The sequence below is a fragment of the Microtus ochrogaster genome, chromosome 4, assembly GCF_000317375.1.
Source record: "Microtus ochrogaster isolate Prairie Vole_2 chromosome 4, MicOch1.0, whole genome shotgun sequence".
NCBI lineage: Eukaryota > Metazoa > Chordata > Mammalia > Rodentia > Cricetidae > Microtus > Microtus ochrogaster.
The window spans coordinates 72504782-72510116 of record NC_022011.1 but is presented as its reverse complement, the minus strand read 5'-3'; positions in this window follow the sequence as shown (position 1 = coordinate 72510116).

Below are 5335 nucleotides of genomic sequence, written 5' to 3'. Positions count from 1 at the left end.
GAGGTGGGCGGTCCTTGGGCTTACCACAGGTCAGGGAACCCTGATTGCTCTTTGAGCTGATGAGGGAGGGGGACTTGATCGGGGGAGGGGGAGGGAAATGGGAGGCGGTGGCGGGGAGGAGGCAGAAATCCTTAATAAATAAATAAATTTTTAAAAAAATTGTTGATTTGGTTCTGAACTCGATGCTAGGTGAAGAAGCAGCTGTATTTCTCTTCCTTTTTTCAACTTGGAGAGTTACTTCATACGCGATTTATTTGATGTTATTTTCCTCCTTCAGAATGCTGATCACTGGGGAGTTGCAATCTCTCCAGAAATTCTATATGCAGGTACAACATTTAAAACTCATTTGATTAAAATCATTCCTTAGAACAGTGGCTTTTTGAAAAGGTTAATTTTCTTCTAATGTAGTCAGATTTCTAAATCAGAACACCAGTGCTCCTGTAGCTATATTTATTTCAGAAATGTCAACCAAAAACTCAGGCGCTCATAACCAACCAGGAAAATAATAGTTACAGAGCCCACATCACTCTTGAATTGTAGCAAAAAGAAGAATTTATGCGTTATATAGAACCATTTTTTTTAAATGGGGCTTGGATTAACTGACATAATATATTTAGTGACCTTGTTTCATGGCTAAAAATAGGCAAATGTTCCCCTCTGTCTTCCTCATCTTTTTGAGGAAAAAGCAAAAGATAAAGTCAGATGTTGGCATTGTTGGGTTTGTGTTCCCCCACAGAGGCCATTTAAAGCTTTTTCATAGACCCTGAATTCACAAAAGAGACTTATTTTGAGAAAGAGAGAGAGAGAGTGTGTGTGTGTTCACATCAGTCACACAAAGTCCTGACTTCATCCCTCAAGGAATCCCTTTATTTTGATGTTCCTGTCAATCTCCAGCTGTTGAAAGACAATTCAAGGCTATTAAGCTACTCTTAAACGTCTACCTCTTTGTTTGTGTGAATTCTTACATCGTCATCATCTGAGGACTTCCTAGGCCATTATGTTTGTGTTTCTTTTGAGTATGCAAAATTGGGGGGGGGGGCTGTATCAGAAAGTACAACTTGGGTGTCTTAGCATAACTCCCTGTCTCCCATATGTTGACCAAGCAAGGAGTTAGAATCAAAGGAATCCACAAACATTTGACTTTCTAACAAGCACTGGAAGCAATGCCAATGGCTCAATCTTGGTCTAATTCCATTTGGTTTAAAAACACGGAAAGGGGTGAAAGGGGAAATACTTGGTGATCTCAAGGGGGAAGAGGAGATTTTTGTGCAATGTCAGAACATTCTCATAGGAAATAAGTTATTGCACCAGTGCTTCTCACTGCGGCCCTCAACTCCTTCATCACAGAGGACCTCAGAACCAAGCTGGAAATACTTCTTTGGTCCAATCTCACTCTGAGCAGTGACCATGAACTTGATATAGTACCTGCGTCACAGATCATAGGATCTAATGAAGATGTCAGTACATGGTATGTTAGTCCTACTGTGAGGAGGAATAAAAACAGTCTATACTTAGAATATTTTATTTTTTGTTGAAACCATCATTACACTTTTCTAAGGCAAAAATTCTGGCCGTGACCAGGTAAAAGTTTTGAAAGTAAGGAAGTATTGGGGCTGGTAGAATGGCTCAGTGGGTAAAAGCAATCGCAAGAGCAGCCGGATGGAGCTGAGTTCAGTGCCCAGCATATGCATTAAAGGTGGGAGAACAGAACCGCTTCCTTTAAATTGTTCTTGACCTCCGTGCACACCGACACATGTACATGTTATATACAAGAGCAGTAAAAAATGTTTAAATAAGATTCTGAGGATAGAGTTATTTTTTTTTTTTGTTTTTTTGTTTTTGTTTTTTTTTTTGTTTTTGGTTTTTCGAGACAGGGTTTCTCTGTGGTTTTGGAGCCTGTCCCGGAACTAGCTCTGTAGACCAGGCTGGTCTTAAACTCACAGAGATCCGCCTGCCTCTGCCTCCCGAGTGCTGGGATTAAAGGCGTGCGCCACCACCGCCCGGCTGAGGATAGAGTTTTAAAACTGACTTAGGACTGGCCATCTACTTAATAACAATTATGGAATATGCTATCAGCTACCAGGTAGTAGCCTAGATGTTGGATACACATAGATGAAAAAAAAAAAAAACAACCTGTACTCAGAGCACTTGAAATGAACGTCATTTGCTAAGAAAGAGGAATTAAATGCAGGTAACTACAACACGGATGAGCCCTGAAAGCAGGCAAAGTGAAAGAAATGACAACATCAGACAGCATATTGCGTAATTCCAGGCACACGAAATGTCCCGAGAGGCAAATTAGTAAACCAGAAAGCAGCCAGCTTGATGCACATTACAACGGCAAAGGAGAATGGCGAATTCCTGCCAACGGCATGGCTTTATTTGGATATGACCAAATACTGTATGATAAGGATTGCAAACTGACATGAGGATGTTTTAAATGTTGAACTTTGCAATTAAACATAAACTTCACTATGTAAATTCAATACCAAATGCTAAAAAAAATTAGGAAAGATAGGCACATTCGCAGAATGGTAAAATAAAAATAATTAAAAGTTTTTAAAAGGTGTATTTATTCTGTGCCAAAAGTGCTGAGAAGAAGAGATAGGGCGCATTGGAAATCAGACTGAGAGGTTGAAACCCTGAATAATGCCAGGCAGTGGTGGTGCATGCCTTTAATCCCAGTACTCAGCAGGCAGGACTGTTGCACAGAGTAACCCTGTCTCGAAAAACAGAACCGAACAAAACAAACAAATAAAACACTAAATAGCTGGTTGCTGGTGGCTCCAGAATGCTTCACTGTGGCTTGTTTAAACCCTAATTCTCCACAATGTTGTAACGCAGTGTTTCAGAAATAATCTGACATTTGGAGATTCCTGCGTAAAACTAGGTTGGAATTCCTACAATTATCTCCCTCGAACCCTAAAATGAAAGTTAAACGTCTCCAAAAGACTTAGAACTTAGTTATAAAGTCAGGGAAAAGACAAGATACAGACGCAGAGTGATGCCAACCACTGGTGGGACTCACACGCAACAACTGTGAGTCAGAAGATACGGAAACAAGGGTTTCAAATTATTGATGAACAATCCTTCTAAAATAGCGCTCTGCAGCCAGCCAAGATTCCGCTAAAGCTTGAAGCTAAAAAAAGATGTCTCAAAAGCGTATTCTCACGAGCCCCTTCCCAGGAAGCTAGCAAAGGATGTCCTCCAAATAACAAAAAATAAAAATAAATGAGTAAACCAAAGAGGAAAACACAGGACCCAACTTAAGGGAATGAAAAAGGATTTCCCATGATGATAATAGCTCAGGAAACTCAGCTGCCAGCCCAGATGGGAAGATAAGAACAGAGGCCAAGAGAACTTCTGGGAATGGAGGGGTAGGTGTAGCCAGGGTCAAGCTAAGAGTTTATTTAATGTGTGCATCCATGCTGAGAAGCATTTTGTAGTTTGTTTTTGTTTTAATTAAAAGCTCAAATACCAATGTTTTTTTTCAAAATGAGACAATTATTAGCTACTAAACTAACAGCTATATAACAAAGGAATTATAATTTTAATACACCGCATTAGAAATGGTGATCAGTATTAATATGAATGTAATAATATAAACTGAATGTTTACTCAAAAAAGGGATATAATTTTTATTTTTGAGAATTTCATATATAAGTATTTACACAATATCCCCATCTCTTTTCTTCCCCTAACTCCTTCCACATTCCTCCCGTTCCTTCTCAAATTCATGACCTCTTGTTCTTTAATTATAATTATTATATAACTAGCCATATGCATATGTGTGTGTGTGTGTGTGTGTGTGTGTGTAATGTTTATAAACACAAACTGCTGAGATAGTTCAGTGTTGCTTATATGTGTTTAGGGCTGACCTCTTAGAACTAGCTGGCCTAGCAGGAGCTCAGCCCTGGAGAAGACTCAGACCTTCTTCGAGGGGTGAAGCCTTGTGGGAATTCTGCATCCATGTTGACCTGTCAGCTGGTGATGTCGCGGTGCAGACTTTCCGGGTGCAGCCTAGCTGTCAAAAAAAGAAGACACTATCTTGAAGCAGATCTAATCTGGATTCTTTCCCTCTTCCTAAAGAGGACACAGGACGCAGTGCGCTGTACGGATGCCTCCGCCTTGATTCAGAAGAGAATGGACAGCAATGAGAAGACAGAAGGCAAACACTGTTGCTCTGTCGTAACTCACTGTGCCATGCCTGTCACACTGCAGATGCTCCTTCCACCAGCTAAACAATACCTCTCTTAGCAAGTCCACTTCCTCTGCACATCTACTGAACTGATGATACAACCTAGCCTCTTCTACTTTTTATGCTTTACAGAAGAGTAGCACTGCCTAGGAAGGAGTTCATGAATGTTGGTCAAGCATCCAACCACAGCGCTGCATTCCCCCACAGGTCAGTTTTTTACTTATTTTGTGTCTTTCTAGGCCTTTGCTTAATAAAGAGCCAAGACTTCCAAAAGAATTATTTTCTTTCAAAATCGATTGCTGGGGCTGGAGAGATGGCTCAGAGGTTAAGAGCACTGCCTGCTCTTCCAAAGGTCCTGAGTTCAATTCCCACCAACCGCATGATGGGTCACAAAATCGATTGCCGTGTGATCTGTTTGCTAGACATATCAAAGATGGCCATGCGTGAGGCTGTGTCATTGTCACCGCCACTCCTCCTTTCCCAAGATGGGTGTCCCATCTAAGTGACACCCCCTGGTACAGGAAATGAAACCTCGTTTTCAGGGACAAAGAGACAATTGACTTAACCAGAGTTGAAGCTCACACACTGAGCAGAGATCCATCACCACAAGAGGAACAATTAACACGGGGTCTTGGATCTCTTGTTGCAGGATTGGAGCCCGATTTATTGATAGTAGGAATATTTTCTGAATGGAGAAAGAGCCTAATAAACAATATTCAAGGCTATTGCTGAGAGTTCTTGAGTACAACTCCCTTGTCATAGATAGAAGACACTATCTCAAAACAGTCATTTCACCCTGGACCTCTGGCTCTTCCAATCTTCTGTCCCTCTCGTCCTTGATGATCCCAGAGCCTCACCAGCAAGGAGGCTCTGACGTCCTAGCTCTGACAACTTTCAGGCACTTATTCCATGATACTAAAAATGAAACATAGTTAGAAATAAAGATGATAGAAGAGGAATGGAAATAGCTTGGCAAATTACCACATATAAAACCAAAAATAAGACAAATACTACTAATAACAGTGTCTTTGCATTGTGTGGTTGGTGACAGGCAGTGTCCCTGTGCTGTGTGCTATGGTGACAGGGCAGTGTCCCTAAACTGTGCCCTATGGTGACACACAGTGTCCCTAAACTGTG